The following is a 19,122-nucleotide window of genomic DNA, read 5'->3' as shown; positions in this document are numbered from 1 at the left end:
ACTTTAGATTTACTTGATGTTTAGACACAAGACAATGTTAATAGTAACAACATCTTGAGGATCACTTATTCACATTGTCTGAAACATTCTTCTGTTTATTGTTTGTTACTTATGTAACCACTGAGAGCTTTTGAATAGGGTGGGTTTATTGCCCACCATTGTTTGGTAAGAGCCTGTATCTGATTCACCTTTTTCTCCTACAGCTGGCCACTGTGGGGGCAAAGGTGAATTAGACTTAGTAGTGTACATTCACTATATAAGGCCAGAGAAAATATTACTGAGTCAGAAGAAGTTGTTGGACCTGTACTGATGTGTACTGTGTTGTATATAATACCAGCATAAGTGAGACGTCCATGCAGTGTTGTGAAACTTCCAGGGGTTTCTCTGTCTTTGTGAAATTGCTTCTCTGATATTCCAGACTGATGATGTTTAAAAGCTCCTTGGTGATGACGTGAGTATATGTACATATGTATTTAACCTTTGTATGTTAACATATACAAAAGTGTACGCAATTTCATCATTTCATACTATTCCTTTATTTATTTTATATTTTAAATCAACTATTATAAATAAAATTGCGTTACATCGCAAGTGGTTGCCTTCTTTAAGCCATATCCGAACCCGAGTGTCAAAAACTTGCCAAAATACCCCCTTACAATTAATTATTCAAATACACAGACTCAAAAACATGCAGATCATGAATGATGAGTCTGTTGGTTTTCTTTGAATCTACTGCACCAACTGGTAAATTGTTTCACATGTGGTAATATAATTTATACCAAACACAGTGATTAATCTGGTTACGCCTCCGGATTCCAACACATAGAATATGTACATACTCCGTATGATCACCACTAACTCCACGATAACCCCAGACTGATTATTAGCTGCCACCACCATTCGTTTATACAGGCTGACTGGAGGCCTGGTTCTGGTAGTGTATGGCTTTGGGGCACGTTTTATAGAACACAAGGAACTTAACTATTCAATTTTATTTTTAATCCAAAGGTGAGGCAGTGTTTCTGAAAATTATACAAAAGATTTTAATAATTTATTTATATAGTGCCAACATATTTCGCAGCACTTTACAATTAAGCGGGGACATGTACAGACAATAAATTCAATACAAGGTAAGACAGTTTAAACAGTTACATTAGGATTGAGGTCCCTGCTCACAAGCTTACAATCTTACAAAGGGGACAAAATACAGCATATACACTTACATAAAATAAAAGGGATAAAACAAGAGTTAAACCGATCACAGATATGATTCGGCCTAGCGAAGGAGAGCGCTTCGCTTGAAGAACATCGAGCGGACGGAAATCATGCATACACCGAAATATATCTTTATACAGGAACCCAGATCATAATTCAGCTTGATTTTTTTATGAGCACCTGAGTTACACCCACACGCCTCCCCTGTGATGATTTCACATGGGCAGGGTTGTGGGCTGTCTTCAACCCTTCAGGATTTTATGATATCCTGAACTTATATGATAGCTTCACTCCTGATGCTCACAGAAGTTCGGGATTGCCGCCATATTTTCCATCAGGATTTTATCTTTATTTAGAGGCCAAACATGACATGGCTGTTGTTAGTCACCTGTCCACTATTGATTTGTGGCTTATAGGCAGGTGTCACAGATATGTGAGCTTTCCCAATGAATGCAGGAGAAGGAAAGCGCGTGGTGGATGCTGGGCTGTGACACATGGGGAAACCCTACCCACAGCCCAATCAATCAGCGGGCGAGTCACAGTCACGCCCAGCTGCAGCCGGAACTTGATGTGACATCAGCGGATGCCAGAGCCGGCTGCCACGTGATTCCTGTGAGCAGTCAGCAATAGAGCCACTCACAGGCAATAAAGACCGCACAAGGTGTTTACAAAAACACTTATCTCCACCATTTAAATACATTGTGGCATTTTGTATAGTAGTGGACAACCTCTTTAAGGTTTTAGGTGAAATGATGTCCAATTTGCCTTTTTTTTTTATTCAACTTATTCCAATACACATTACACAATATACACAATACACACAGGAAATAAATTTGTGTAATTGCAGTAATTTTCAGGAATAATTTCAAGGGCGCCAATACTATCAGCCATAACTGTATAGCTCTCCTTGATCTTATGCTTTAGCTTATATGGCATTTCTAATTTGTACTTTTAATTATCTGTTTTTATGTCCAGATATATTGTGTGATAGTTATTATGTTATTCATTTATACACATGAGGCTATACACCAGATTTATATCTCTGGTTGACCTCATTGTCTGTATGTTGATCTCATAGTCTGTATGTAAGGCAACACCTGCATCTGTTGCGGCTGCCTAACAGCCGCGAGACATGCAGCCTCAGGAACTCGAACATGTTGTATGTCGCCCCCTCCCTGTGCCCTCTGCATGCCATCTTGGATATCTAGAAATTGTTGACAGACCCAGATCTGGAAGACCTTCCTCCATATTCCAAGGCTTGAGATACTGTGCTCCTAAGCACATTTATAAATGATCAGTGAGATAAATGCTTTTTTTCTCCTACAAATTGGTTGTGGCCACTAAATTACAAGAAACAAGCTATAAATTTGTTCGAAGGTGGTACCTGGTTCCTGCTGCTTTGCATAAATGGTTCCCTGAGGTATCTAGTCTATGTTGGCGTTGCGGGGTGCGTGGGGAGACAATGTCACATATATGGCAGTCTTGACCAGCTGTAGTAGCTTTCTGGGACAAGGTCATTAAGGAGGTGACAGGAGTATCAGTACCTAGGACACCAGAGTCTACACTGTTATACATGTTTTCTGTGCCCAGAAGGTGTACAAGAAAATCACTATTAAAATGCATCTACTGTAGACGGCCAGAACAATAATACATCATTGGAATTCAGTAGACCCCCCTTCTTTAGAAGAATGGTTCATAGAATGGCTAGAACCCATGCTATCGAAAAGCTGACAGCCCAAACACAAGAAGAGACCATTACAACCGCTACTAAATGGTTTCACTGGGAAACCTTCACCTATTTTCTACTCCACCAAACTATCCTGTTTGTAATCCAATCTACGCTATAAAGCGATGAATACCCATGGATCCCCTTGATTTTTCTTTTTCTTCTCCTTGCTTCCCATCCTTGAAGCATATTTCTTATCCATAAACTACATTGATTTCATGACATTTGTACTTGGATTATCCCTCTTTATTCATATGCTCTTTGATTCTTTATGTAATGAAGCTTATATATCGCTTTTTTCTGTTCTTCCTCTTTCAGACTTTGATTTTCTGTTTATTGTTACATTATGTTACAAAATCAAAAAACTTTCAATTTGAAAAAAAAAGAAAAATGGCTACTATCTGTGTGAGATTTTAGATGTGTAACAAGATTTGTTTTCCGATTAAAGCATTTGCCCCATTCTGAACATGAAAATAGCTTCATCACTGTGTGAATTCTCTGATGTTTAGCAAGTTTTGATTTAGTACTGTAATATTTCCCACATTCTGAACAAGAAAACGGCTTATCCCTTGTGAAGCTTCTGATGTCTAACAAGACATGATTTCATTGTAAAACATTTCCCACATTCTGAACAAGAAAATGGCTTCTCTCCTGTGTGAATTCTCTGATGTATAACAAGACTTGATTTCTCTGTAAAACATTTCCCACATTCTGAACAAGAAAATGGTTTCTCTCCTGTGTGAATTCTCTGATGTGCAAGAAGACTGGTTTTCTCTGTAAAACAGTTCCCACATTCTGAACAAGAAAATGGTTTCTCTCCTGTGAGTATTTTCTGATGTCTAACAAGACATGATTTTGTTGTAAAACATTTCCCACATTTTGAACATGAAAATGGCTTTGCCCCTGTGTGAATTTTCTGATGTGTAGCAAGTTTTGATTTAGTACTATAATATTTCCCACATTCAGAACATGAAAATGGTTTATGCCCTGTGTGAAATCTCTGATGTTTAGCAAGACCTGATTTGTCTGCAAAACATATCCCACATTCTGAACAAGAAAATGGTTTCTCCCCTGTGTGAATTCTCTGATGTATAGCAAGACTTGATTTCTCTATAAAACATTTCCCACATTCTGAACAAGAAAATGGTTTCTCCCCTGTGTGTATTTTCTGATGTCTAACAAGACATGATTTTGTTGTAAAACATTTCCCACATTCTGAACATGAAAATGGCTTCTCCCCTGTGTGAATTCTCTGATGTGCAACAAGACTTGATTTGTCTGAAAAACATTTCCCACATTCTGAACAAAAAAATGGCTTCTCCCCTGTGTGAATTCTCTGATGTGTAACAAGTTTTGATTTTTCTGTAAAACATCTCCCACATTCTGAACAAGAAAATGGTTTCACTCCTGTGTGAATTCGCTGATGCATCTCAACATTTGATTTATATGTAAAACATTTCCCGCATTCTGAACAAGAAAATGGCTTCTCCCCTGTGTGTATTATCTTATGTATAACAAGACATGACTTCATTGTAAAACATTTCCCACATTCTGAACAAGAAAATGGCTTCTCCCCTGTGTGAACTCTCTGATGCATCACAAAATTTGATTTGCGTGTAAAACATTTCCCACATTCTGAACATGAAAATGGTTTCTCCCCCATGTCAGCTATTTCATGTTCCACAGTCAGTCTGTGACTTTTGTTTTGCATATTTGTCCTTGATGAAGCAGAAACACGAATCTCCTGAAAAGGATCAGATGAAAGATTTTTTCTGATAACATCTTGAGGTGTATCTGGTATAATGACATGTTCTTCATAAGTATCTGATGTGATACCAAGAATATCTGCTGACAAATCTGATTGTATCAGACATCCGTCTGAGCTTCTGGTACAGTCATCTGCTAAGAATAAAAATGATTTTATTATTTTTCAGTAACATTGCATTGGAATTATATTACTATTTATAGCATTATATACATTTCCATGCAAACTGAATACAATTCAATTATTAACAGACTAAGACAATAGACCACAAAGAGGGACTGAGGTTATAGTGTTAGAGTAGTGAACAGTTGTTAGGACATAATATGGTGACCTATTATTGCCATCTTCTCAGTTCATGTTTCACTGTGTGAATCAATTACAGTTACATGTTCATAGCAGACTCATAAAAAGGATCTGTAATTAGTTTCATTATTATTTTATTATGACTCCATCTCATACATCCGTTCTCTGACAGGTACAATCCTATAGCAATGAGCAAAGCACATTGGAGCAGATTGGTCATGTACACAAGTCATGGCTTTGGAGAAAAAGTACATTTTTTTATATCTTTTTATTAACAGAACTAAACCGTGGATACAAGAAAGGAGAACAAGTCCTTCATATCCTTATACATGTCATGCAAGCCAAGAGAAACATTTGCTGAATATGGGAGAACTGGGGGATCTGAATAAGTATCTACAGCAATGTCCTCTGCAAACATGGTTGTCCATCCCTGGTTCTTTTGCAGATCACCTAGCCTTACACTGGTGCTTGAAAGTTTGTGAAACCCTCAAAATTTTTCAGATTTCTGCATAAATTTGACCTAAAACCACATCAGATTTTCACACTAAAAGTAGATAAAGAGAGTCGTCTATTTGTACTATCTAGCGGGTCAGTTAAGTAACATTATGAGGTCAGTCCTCCCCTAGGCCCATAGCGGATTATTTTCTAACTACCAGGGTTGGCTGTTTACTTTGTTTTCTGGAAAGACCACCTTATACTAATAATAATATTTTAACTCCTTCTCGATCTTTGAAGTACCAGTACGTTGTGGAAGGGAAGGACTTCCTGACCTATGACTTACTGGGTACATCATGGCGATTTTGAGTGTACAGGAACTTCTTGTACCATTGCTGCCGGGTGATCAGTTAACATCATAGCTGACACCTAGCTCTCACTGCCAGGAGCGGTGCCCCACCGCTTCCGGCAATTTAACCCCCTAAATGCTGCAATCTATATCGATCGCAGCATTTAAAAGACAAGGAGAGGTAGCTCCCTCTCCCCTCTGAAAGGCGCCCTTGAGACGTCATTGTTGCCATCGTGACACGAGGTCGTCATGACGACATCCGGGTCACCAGGTTACGGCAAGCCCTTTAGACCATGTGCAGAGCATGGTCTAAGAGGTTTGTGTCAGTGTAGAACTGACAGTTATAAATCACTCCAATGCTCATGCATTGCAGAGCTTTATAGCTGCGATCAGACTGTAAAAAGTGAAATTCTCACAGTGACCAAGTAATAAAGTAGAAAAAATTTTTTTTGTAAAAATATTGAAAAAAAAATAAAAAAATCACAAAATAATAATAATAAAAAAAAGAAAAATATATTGTACTTCTAAATTTGTAGTGTATTTGCATGAAAAAAACCCACCAAAACACAGAAAAGGTACGTTTGGTATCTCCACGTCCGGAACGACCTGCCCCATAAAACTATCACACTACTTAAGCCCTACAGTGAACATTGTAAAAAAAAAAAATTTAAAATGGGGCAAAAGCTATGCTTTTTCATCATACTGCCAAACAAACGTTGAATGTGAATAAAAATGGTATAGCTGAAAAAGTCATCTTGTTCCGCAAAAAAACAAAAGCAGCCATATAACTCCATCAGTGGACAAAAAAAATTATAGCTCTCAGAATAAAGCAATGCAAAATAATTATTTTTTCTATAAAGAGTTTTATTGTGTAAAAACGCCAAAGTATAAAATTATATAAATGTATTTCTGTAATCGTACTGACCCAAAGAATAAACCTTCTTCATCAGTTTTACCACAGGCAGAATAGCTTAAAATAAGAAAATAACTGAAATGTTTATTCTGCCTCAAAAAAAAAATAGAAAGCAGTCAAAAAAATGTAATGTGCCAGAAAATGGTACCAATAAAAATGTCAACTTGTCCTGCAAAAAACAAGCCGTCACATGACTCTGTCGGCCAAAATATGGAAAAATTATAGCACTCAAAATATGGCAATAAAAAGCATCTTTTAGTGTGTGACAGCAGCCAAACATATAAATATGGTATTGCTGTAATCGCACCAACCCGAAGAATAAAGTTGCCTAATCACTGATATCGCTCAAGGAACGGCTCGAGATACTCCTGCACCATCTTCTCCAGTCGTTCACTACTTTCAGACTTGTACTCTGTTGTGCAGGTGCTGGTGGAAAAAATGTGTAAAAAAAACTCACAGAAATTGCTTCTTCCACTTACGCTGCTGCTGTTAATGTTTTTGCGTTGAAGAATTGATGTTACCGAGGTTGAAAGTCTACAACTGCGATGCATACTGTGTGCCTCACTGCTGTCTTGGGAAAAAAAACACTCTTAAGGTTGTCTACAAGCGTATTTCGATACTCCAGCATGCGCACGTCCCTTTCCAGGGCGGGAAGCATCTGGCAAAATTTACTCTTGTAACGTGGATCTAATAGGGTGGCAACCCAGTAGTCAGCACTATTTAGAATCCTAACAATACAGGGATCATGTAGCAGATAGTACAGCAAGAAGGTGCTCATGTGTCGGGCTCTTCCATGAGGTCTAAGCCCATGGTGTGTTGGTGGCGGGATAACACTGAAGCTCGCTTCCCCCAATCGTGTCACGCCAACCATGGACAACAGAGAGGGGATCATTATCCTCTTCATCTGCTGACTGTTGTGGGCCCAACACCCAGTCCTCCATAATTTGTTCCTCGGCTCCTGCACCTTCGCTAACAGATTGTCTGGTACCATGAGCCTCCCTTGATCGCTGTAATCTACCCTCCCTTGGCACCCGCTTGTGCAACAACAGTCTGGAACTTAGAGATATTGTTATCTCTTCCGCATCCTCTTCTGCTTCCTCCTCTTCTTCTGGGACCCCCACCTCCTCCCGCAGACTATTCAAAGTGTGCTCCAGCATGTAGATGACCGGAATAGTGATGCTGATGTTGGCATCACCAGCGCTAACCATCTTTGCACCCTTCTGCACAGTTTTGAAATGGTTACTGAGAGCCTTAATCTGTGCCCATTCCGCAAGTGTTAATTTGCACCACATCTGTACTGCATTGGCCAAGGCTATGCAACATGAGATACTGCGTCAGGGCTCATCGCTGCTGCCACAGTCGCTGCAACATATGTAGAGTGGAATTCCACCGTGTCGGCACATTGCATATCAACCGGTTAACCGGTACGGCCAAAGACCTCTGTAGCGATGCAAGTCGATGACCCACGGGGTGCAAATGGCAGAAGTGAGCACACAGCAACCGTGCTTTCTGCAGCAGCACATCCAGGCCAGGATAGTGGCGGAGAAATTACTGTACCACCAGGTTGAGGACATGAGCCATGCAACGCACGTGTGTGAGGTTGCCCCGGTGTAGGGCCACTTATCGTACACGGACTGGCACCGTTATCGCACACGGCCATCACTGGCTCAAGGTTCAGTGGAGACAGCCTTTGCTCAAACTCAGCCTGGATAGCGGTCTACAACTCTTCAGCTGTATGACTGCAATCTCCAAGGCATATTAATTTTAACACTACCCGATTGCAGTGAGCCCTAGCTGCGCATACGCAGGTTGGGGGATTCTCTCTGCATGATTGGAACGAGTGTCTCATTAAGGCACAGATTCAGGGCGCAGGTGGAGGCCCTAGAGGAGGGGGAGGAGGCAGCAGCAGTGGAGGAAGTGTTACATACAGAGGTTTGTCCCGCAAGCCTTGGGGATTCCAATACTTGTGGAGCTGCACCTTCCCCGTCTGCCCCCACAGCCACCAGAGTCACCCATTGCCCAGTCAGCGAGATCTAATGCCCCTGGCCATGCTTGCTCGTCCAGGTGTCTGTGGTGAAATGCAACCTAGCAAACATATTTTTTCAAGGAACGGGTTATTTTGTCTGCGACATGTTGGTGTAGCACAGGCACAAACTTTCTTGGGGAAGTAATGGTGACTGGGCAACTGGTACTGGGGACTGCGATGGCCATCAGCTTTCGGAAACAGTCTGTATCCACCAGGAGGAAAGGCAGCATTTCTGTGGCCAACAGATTGGAGATGGTGGAGTTTAAGCTCTTAGCTTTAGCATGAGGAGGAGGAAACAATATTTTACGTGACCACAACTGTGGGACCAAGGGCTGGCTGGTGTGCTGAGAGAAGGATTGTGAGTGAGGTGCAGGTGGAGATTTTAGAGTGGATTGAGAAAGATGTGGTGTGCTCGGTGAAACAAAAACAGAGGGCACGTCCAGTTCCGTTAACAGATGACTGGCTCTCTCTCACCCGACTGTAGCGGGTAAACAAGTGGAGGTTCTGCGGCCAGAGACCTGTGTGAGAACACTTGATACGGGGAAGGAGGTGGAATAAGCAGGAGATGCGGTTGATGGGGCGGCCGGTGGTTGGTGAAGCCCGCTAGTCCGCATTTTATCGCAGTGAGATTCCCAGACTAACGCATGTTGATCGCCCATGGGACGGTTCATGAATGTAGTAGTCAAATTATTGTAATTTTTGCCTCTATTGAGTAGTTTTTTGCAAAGGTGGTAGATAACATGAGTTGGGTCATCCTTTGTGGTCTCAAAAAATGCCCAGGCCAGGCAACCCTTGCCGCCCCTGCGAACTGCAGACCTGCGACCACAGCTGGCCACAGCCACAGTTGTGACTAAGGATGCAGTGGTTGTCAAGGTTGCATCACTCAATGTCTGTGCGGGAGGCTGCAACTTAACCTCCTCGTCTTCCTCCTCCTCCATCTCCTCTGCTGAGCTACTCAGCTGTGAGCCTCTGGGTTCACACCAAGTAGGGTCTACAACCTCATCATCATACTCTCTGCTCTCCCATTCCTCGCCCTAAGAGTCACCCTCCTCCTCTTCCTGCCCTGACAGCACAGTATAATATGCGTGCACCTCAGGTATCTGAGTGTCACCAGGATCACCTTCCTGAGGGGGTTAACGTCTGGTGACGAAGGTCAGGATTCTGCACGGTCCCTACTTCATCCAGTCCTGGATTCAACTGAAAAACATTTTGGGTACCCATGCAGATGCTTTCCTCCTCTTTAGTCTGAATCTTTGGAGCAGACTTATGATGCCCACTGCACAGAATGTGTCAACAGCTCTGCAAACTCGCCCATATGTGGTTCCATACAGTCATATGGGTGGTTGGAAAGTTGTGACGTGGGGGGAAACAAGGGTAATTGGGGTGCCACCTCTGAGGACTGTACTGTGTGTGATGTTGAAATGGAAGAAAAGGAGGAGAGGCCACTTGATGCAGCGCTTGCCATCCACTGCTCTTTCTGGCCCTCATCTACAAGGCATACCGCTGTGTGGCTACGAAAGAAAGGGAGTGGAGTAGCCCGTCCAGTAACAGAAGTTGTCAGTTGTCTTTGTGAAAGCTCTACTGAACCAGCACCGTCATGTCCTATTCAAACATTCCCACCTACCCCACATACACCAAGCCTATTACCCCTTCCACCACAACCTCGCTTTTCCTCACTCATCTTTGATGTACCCACCCCCCTTTGATCCAGCTGTTTAAGAAACCTGTCAGTCACCTCTCACTATATTACCAATCAGTATTTATCTGCTCAGATAGTATGGATGGACCATGCTATTACCAACAAAAATGTAGATTTTCTAATGTGGAGCCCTGGATAGAGCAGAATCTCAGAGCAAAACAATTACAAGCTCAGATGTGGCCTGGTTTATGTAGCACGGTAGCACCAGAAAAAAATTACTGTTACAAAAGGTGTACTCCTGCAGGGAGAACAATATAAGCATAACAGAGTTCTATGCTGAAATGTGTCTGTCTGGACCACACTATTAGCAAAAATGATTTATCTGCTGGAAGTTCGATTTCACAGCCACACAGGATCCTATCTATCTAAACTATCTGACTTACAAGCAACCGCCTAGCTAAGTAACTATCTCACTCACTATTCAGTAGCAGCAGGAACAGCCTCTCTGCTCTTTTACACTGACAAAATGGCACCAAAACAACATGTCCGCTCTTTATATGGAGAAGGACATGTGACTTTGGCAGTCCATGACACAAGCCTTTGTGTCTGGATGTTGTGGATGGCTCCTGCACCCTGATTGGCTACGGGAATTTCACACATTAAAGTTAAGAAAAAAAAAATTAAGAATAACAGTCGACCGCTTGTCTGACCTCTCCCCACCCTCTCCCCTCATCAAACACGTCGCCCCCGCTCATCATACAGCACCACTATCCTAGCCAAAGTCCTAAAAAAATTACACTAGTGGGAATGCGATCATTTACCGTACTTTTGCTGAATTTTGCAGATTTTGAGTAAAACCGCTCGGGGGTCAGATCAAGAATCCGAATGTGCAATGTTCGTGCCGAATTTGAAATTGGCTAACATTTTCCGAACATGTCCGCTCATCTCTACTAAACACTACTCTGTGTCCGAGTGGTCCATAGACACAAACTGTGGCACCAAGTCTCATGAGATTGGTGTAGTCAACGCACAGGCGTCAACTTACACCCATCAGAAATGTTGCTCCAATCCGTCTTTAAATTGGGTACCATTTCTGGTAAGGTGCGCACCACTGAGAAGAAGTAGTGTGTGCACATCTGAATGAATTCACCATTACTTACCCCACCGCCCCCTTTCACTAAAGACTGGTGTACATGGTGCCAATCTTGAGGAGATTGTCCAAGACTTACTTTTTTTTTTTTTTTTTAAATTCCCCCCTTCTTTCCTTTCCTTCCCTATTTTACTCCTTTTCTTTCTCTTCCCCTTTTCTTCTTTCCTTCTTCCCTCTCCACTCCGCAATGCAGTTTACCAAGAGTTTTACTCTACAGTAGTTTATATAGGTGTACTCTAATTAATCCTATCCAACCATGGCTGCCATAATTTATGGAAGTATTCCTGCTTATTCCTCTTGGTGTAAATACTTTTTTCCAAGTTGAATTATATAGTTTGTTTGGGCAATGAATTCGCGTCTGGACGGGGGCTCCTCTCTAATCCAATATTTTGCAATCAATTTTCTGGCAATAAACAATCTCGCAATTGCTATTTTGGTCATGTTGTCTGTTTTTATTTCCTCAACGTACCCTAATATACATGTCAGTGGGTCCCTAGGGATAATACACCTATACACCATTCCAATACGGTTCAACACTACGAGCAGAAAGGAGGACAATCTAGGACAATGCCAAAGCATATGCAGTATGTCTGCCTGAGATTGCGAGCACCTTGGGCAGTCGGAGTTAGATTTTAACCCTGCTTTAAATAACATATCAGGGGTTCTATACACCCTGTGGATCACATACAGCTGTGACATTCTCCCAGGCTCACTCATGGATAACTTGGGTATATATTCTAGAATGATATTCAACTTCTTACCAATCGTTATACCACATAGATTTGGCTGTTGGCAATGAAGCTGTTTTGAGTTCGGTCAAGGCAGTGGAATTTCTGTCTAAAGCCTTTCAGACCATGCCCCATTGCTGATAAAGCTGCAGATGGGGGTGGGTGTCCAGGTAGGGAGGCCTGTTTGGCAGTTCCACTTACACTGATTGCAGACTACCATAGGCTCAATGTCGAACAAAATTCTGAAATTTTTTAGGCTTAATGAGGGTTCAGTGGATGATAATAAGGTATAGGACACAATGAAAGCCTATATAAGGGGAATTTGTATAAGAGAAATTAGTGAAATTAAAACCAAAACTAGAGAAAAATCGCAGAAATTACAACAGGAGGTCATGGTTTAGGGGGTGTCATATATATATAAAAAAATGGGTCTGATTAACAAAACACACTGGGAAATAGCTAAAAAAAACATGGTAGATCATTTATTGGCTGTATCATCATAGAAACACATGTTTACTAAACAGAAATACTTCATTAGGGGAGAGATTGCGGGTCACCTATTATCATTAATAGTTAAAGCACAGGAGGGGACAACACACATAATGAGACTTGTTTCAGGAGATGGAAATCCTTCAGAAATCCTATCAACCCTAGGACAATATTTTAAAGATGTATGCACCACTAGATCGGTAGTACGGGAGGAAGAAATTGCAACATACTTTGATAGGGTAAAACTCCCTAGTCTCTCGGTAGAAGCTAGTATACACTTGGATCAACCATTATCAGTGGAGGAGTTAGATGAGGCACTGGGCACACTTCAGAATGAAAAAGCTCCAGATTCTGACGGTATCCCCGGTGAGGGGGTTCAATGAAGCCTGATGTGAAACTCGTGTCAGGGGGCGCCAGACGAGACGTGTGCTAATGGGTAATGTATATACTCTATTGACTGGTATGAAATTTAGTTGGGACAAATTGTGCACGCTGCACTTTCGAGTGGGCATGTTACATGACCTTGGGCTGGATTGCTTTACACATAGCACTTTGTTAGTAAACATGCACGCGGCACTTTCTTAAGTGGGCATGTCGCAATAACCTGTGGCCGGAGCCTCTAGAATCCTACTGAGGGATACTTTCTTGATTTGAACTGTCCTTTATAGTTATTTTTGCTTGTATACTATTGCCTGCAGCTTAAATTGTTAGGACTGTGAACTATATGATACATTCATTCTGTTGCTTAGATATCATAGATTCCAGCTTGAACCATTAAGACTGCGAACCACATGATACGCATATCCATTGCAGGTTTGTTTTACCCCGGGTGTATGACAATAGATAGTCCTTTTTCTATAAAGCTCTGTGGGCAGTACACAGGTGGAGTTTGCAATGATATACTATGTCAATTACTATTAAGTACTAACATATGTGAGGGTTTTTTTACTGTGTTGTCCCGTACCAGCCATTCTCACTTTGCCAGATGGTATCGTGAATTATGTTGCGCATGAATATAGCATTTAGCTTGACTTTATTTCCTTACTGGACAGTGTGCAATATATTATAAGATGTATCCTATGCAAGGAGGTGGGCACTGCTATAGAATAGTGAGCAAAACGGGGTGCTACAGTAACCTGATATAATTGTATAATGTAGTTTGGAAGAAAAAAGACTCAGGATATACAACCGTGCACACCCAATATTAGAAAAATGAAAAAATCTTTATTACATGATTACACACTGACAACACAAGAAAAAATAAAAACATTTAAAAACAGACAAGGCATAACAATATTCATGGGGGAAGAACAATACTAATGTTCCAAAGCAATAAATCCCCCTTTAGGCCACAGGTATGATATACATCAATTTTAATGTCTCAATGGTTTTTAACCAAGCTATGTCACCCTAGTGAAGGGTAGCACAGCACCACTAGACCAAACATAGGTAATGAACCAGGCATTCCCAAATAATCAGACTATACATCATAATAGATTGAGGAATGAAGGAATGAGTGGGAGTGATAACCTGCTAGCACTAGGGGCCCATATAGTATCAGCATTTACCAGAAAGTGTCATCCCACGTAAGGTACGACATTGAATCATGAATTAAATTATGTATGGCAAAACGGGCACTCCTGAGTAGTCGAGGGATAAATCAAAAATAAAAAATTGACATAGTTACCTGTTGGCACCAGAGACCCTACGCGTTACGCTGCTAGACCGCAGCGGTCTAGCAGCGTAACGCGTAGGGTCTCTGGTGCCAACAGGTAACTATGTAAATTTTTTATTTTTGAGTCTAGTGTGCAATGGTCCTGGAATTTTGTGGTGCACTGATTTAAGTGGTTTAAACTGGGACATTATTGGGGGGAGGGAGGGTGGTTCTCTTCTTAATTTAGTTTTTTCATATATGTATAGAATAAGGAAAAATAAGGTTGACTATATAAAAAGGTTGAAAATGCAATCAAAAGCCAAAATAATAATGTGAATGCCGGATGTATACATATTTTTTTGCAAGATATTGTTTTATAAATGACATGTATAACAAATGTTACATGTCCTGTATGTTTAATAAAAAAGATCTGATTGAAAAAAAAGAAGAAAAGAATCAGGTAACGCCATAATGAATCAGCCCCTACATCCATATCAAAAATTTCATGTGAACACAACCGAAAAAACCCGAACATCTAAAGTAATTCTACAAGCCAGTAAATTATTAGACCCTGTGACTTCTCTGCATTTAGTGGTCACTACTCACCTGTGCGGTTATCTGTAGGAATCTCCTCTTTACACCGCTCATCACCCCTCACATATGTCTCTGTAGTATTAACATGGTTCAGATCTTCACCCTGAAAGAAATGTTATAGAGGGTCAGTCCTGCAGCTGGGCAGGGGAGAGTTACAGAGGGTCAGCCCTGCAGCTGGGCAGGGGAGAGTTACAGAGGGTCAGCCCTGCAGCTGGGCAGGAGAGAGTTACAGAGGGTCAGCCCTGCAGCTGGGCAGGGGGGAGAGTTACAGAGGGTCAGCCCTGCAGCTGGGCAGGGGAGAGTTACAGAGGGTCAACCCTGCAGCTGGGCAGGAGAGAGTTACAGAGGATCAGCCCTGCAGCTGGGCAGGGGAGAGTTACAGAGGGTCAGCCATGTAGCTGGGCAGGGGAGAGTTACAGAGGGTCAGCCCTGCAGCTGGGCAGGAGAGAGTTACAGAGGATCAGCCCTGATGCTGGGCAGGGGAGAGTTACACAGGGTCAGCCCTGAAGCTGGGCAGGAGAGAGCTACAGGGGATCAGCCCTGCAGCTGGGCAGGGGAGAGTTACAGAGGGTCAGCCCTGCAGCTGGGCAGGGGAGAGTTACAGAGGGTCAGCCCTGCAGCTGGGCAGGGGAGAGTTACACAGGGTCAGCCCTGAAGCTGGGCAGGGGAGAATTACAGAGGGTCCGTCCTGCAGCCATGCAGTGGAGAGTTACAGAGGGTCAGCCATGCAGTGGAGAGTTACAGAGGGTCAGCCCTGCAGCTGGGCAGGGGAGAGTTGCAGAGGGTCAGCCCGGCAGCTGGGCAGGGGAGAGTTGCAGAGGGTCAGCCCTGCAGCTGGGCAGGGGAGAGTTACAGACGGTCAGCCACACAGCTGGGCAAGGGAGAGTTACAGAGGGTCAGCCCCGCAGCTGGGCAGGGGAGAGTTACAGAGGGTCAGCCCTGTAGCTGGGCAGGGGAGAGTTACACAGGGTCAGCCCTGCAGCTGGGCAGGGGAGAGTTACAGAGGGTCAGCCCCGCAGCTGGGCAGGGGAGAGTTACAGAGGGTCAGCCCCGCAGCTGGGCAGGGGAGAGTTACAGAGGGTCAGCCCTGCAGCTGGGCAGGGGAGAGTTACAGAGGGTCAGCCCCGCAGCTGGGCAGGGGAGAGTTACAGAGGGTCAGCCCCGCAGCTGGGCAGGGGAGAGTTACAGAGGGTCAGCCCTGCAGCTGGGCAGGGGAGAGTTACACAGGGTCAGCCCTGCAGCTGGGCAGGGGAGAGTTACAGAGGGTCAGCCCCGCAGCTGGGCAGGGGAGAGTTACAGAGGGTCAGCCCCGCAGCTGGGCAGGGGAGAGTTACAGAGGGTCAGCCCTGCAGCTGGGCAGGGGAGAGTTACAGAGGGTCAGCCCCGCAGCTGGGCAGGGGAGAGATACAGAGGGTCAGCCATGCAGCTGGGCAGGGGAGAGTTACAGAGGGTCAGCCCTGCAGCTGGGCAGGAGAGAGATACAGAGGGTCAGCCATGCAGCTGGGCAGGAGAGAGATACAGAGGGTCAGCCCTGCAGCTGGGCAGGGGAGAGTTACAGAGGGTCAGCCCTGCAGCTGGAAGGAGTCTTGGGAGATGTTTCTAGGGGGATCACTGTATGTACAGTAGACTGTAATTGTAGTGCATCTTTCCTATGTGGGCCTCTGTAGAGTGAAGTTGTGCTATTGCTAATTGTTGGCACTTGCGGCAAGATATGAGGTGTAATGAGAAAATATCCCAGAAACACATGATCATAATTTAAGTAAGGGACTAGAGTCTAATGTCCCCCATACAGCAATGATACCGCAACATCACGCGGTGAGTACTCTAAATATCATGCTCAAAAGAAAGATTGGAGTAACCATGAACCACCAATACAATTAAAACAGAAATGCTTATTAGAAAAAAATCATTAAAAACATTTTAGCAAACATATAACAGGATGTCAATGAAAAGGAGGAACAACAGACAGAGAGCCACCAAATCAATCCAAAATATCAAGCAATATATAGTATTTACAGAGCCTATGTAACCAATCGCTATTTATAATAAGAGGCCCAATGGCCATAAGCATAGAAAAGCAAAGGAATACAGACTTGTATGCTTACCAATAATGAGGGAAGAGCAGACTTGCTGAGACCCTGTCAGCACTGTCCCAACGCATGTTTCTTGTACAGCTTTCTCAAGGGGAGGTAAGCTGTCCACGAAACGCAAATCTCTGTAGGTTATTCCTGCTTATCCATGACATTCTGTTATATGTTGCAAAAATGTTTTTAATGATTTTTTTCTATTTTATTGGTGGTTCATGGTTACTCCAATATTTCTTTTGAGCATGATATGAGGAGTGCGGTCCGAGCGTGACAGTTGCATACAAATACATGCGGTCATGTTCGGGTCGGGAGAGCCGCCGGTAAGTTCGAGCATTGTGATGCAATCCCTGTCCGATTTATACGACCATCTGACCCTTCCCTTATACTGGTGGATAAAAAATAATAAAAAATTACAAGAGTTCACAGCTGCCTACACATCATGGGAAAGATCTCACGACCCCTTCTCTCCATCTACCTGATGATCCTGAGGAACATTGGGATTTTCTTGTTTACAGTCCTGTGGAAGAAGAGGACGGGGACATCTCTCTGGTGTTGTCCTCTCACTGGATAGATCTGGAGGAAACACATACAGGGACTGATTCATTCTTTACATACAGATAATTATAGGCCGTGTGTATTTAGTCCTGTCTATTACCTGGTGATGTGAGGGGCTGGGGAACCTCCATCATGACGTCCTTGTACAGATCTTTGTGTCCTTCTAAATACTCCCACTCCTCCATGGAAAAAAAGACGGTGACATCCTGACACCTTATAGGAACCTGACACATACAATGATACAGTCATCCCCCGATCTCTTCGTAGCGTTACTGTATAATGTCCCAGCATTCCCAGCAGTGTCACCTCTCCACTCAGTAGCTCAATTATCTTGTAGGTGAGTTCTAGGATCTTCTGGTCATTGATGTCCTCATGTATTAGGGGGTTAGGTGGAGGCCCTGTGATTGGGCTCAGGGGTCTTCCCCATCCCTCAGACACAGGGGCCTGACAGCGCTCACTAGAGGTCTTCTTCACTACTGTGTAATCCTGGTTATGGAGAGACACATTAATAAATCTCACTACAGACATTTCCAGAGTCCTCACCTCTCCAGTTCTGTCCATCTGTTATTCCCATAGATAAGAATGATGTAATGTGACGTCATCAGAATCTCTCACCTCTCCAGTAAGCCGGAAGAGGATCTCTAGGGTGAGGTGTAATATCCTCTCCGCCATCTTGTCCCTGTCCCTATCCGTCCTTGACGGGTCAATCAGGAAAATTCTCTTATATAGAAGATCTCCACTGAGAGGATCTGATATTGTAGGGACCTGAATGGGGAGAAGATGACGATGTAACATCATAAAGATCCCATGTAAGAAATCTCCGGAGCTGTTACCGGCTTCACATGATCACTACATCCAGTCATGGCCCCGTCCTGTCCCCGGTATAACACACAACCCAATTGTAGTAACATACAGAGATGTATCACATAATGTCTCCCATCCAGCACCAAAAATACAGAACAAATCTTGAAAGAAAAATCTAAATGATCTGAATCTTTGTTAAATATTTAACGGACGCTGCGGTCACATGTGCACAGTGTCAGAGATATCAATACAGACTGAAAAGAGGATATGGAGAATATTAACCCCATATATAGGAGTTAGTCCAGTACAGACAGTAGAGTCTGACTAGGAGGAAAGAAGGAAAAAGTAAATAAGAAGTTGGGTGGAAGATATTGAAAAGACCATACAAAGAGAGATAGATTTAATAAGCAGAAATCATTGTGGTCTGTATAAAAAAACTAATCCAAACGTGTGATCATCAGTGCACACATTCACACAGTCGGTCACATGTATACAAGATGGTTTTAACGCCACCCTCTGATGAAGGCTAAAAACTAAACGCGCGTTGGAACTGGGCCATCCCAGCAGGAGGAACATATATTTTCATATATGCAGCCCTTATTCACAAAGTCTAACTTTACCTTGCTATATGCCACTATTACTTGGACTGGTATATGTTATTATCTAAATGACATCTTTGTTCCATTATAT

At 43.0% G+C, this 19,122-nt stretch overlaps 1 pseudogene; it reads right to left on the bottom strand.

Annotated features, from left to right (window-relative positions):
* Window positions 1–1,019: 1,019 nt before the first annotated feature.
* LOC141270714 (uncharacterized) overlaps window positions 1,020–19,122 on the bottom strand; it is a 51,418-nt pseudogene continuing 33,315 nt past the window's right edge.

This window comes from Phyllobates terribilis, unplaced genomic scaffold (assembly GCF_046119375.1).
Source record: "Phyllobates terribilis strain yellow unplaced genomic scaffold, ASM4611937v1 Scaffold_5__5_contigs__length_657084704, whole genome shotgun sequence".
In the NCBI taxonomy this organism is placed as follows: Eukaryota; Metazoa; Chordata; class Amphibia; order Anura; family Dendrobatidae; genus Phyllobates; species Phyllobates terribilis.
This window is presented reverse-complemented; position numbering and strand designations above follow the sequence as displayed.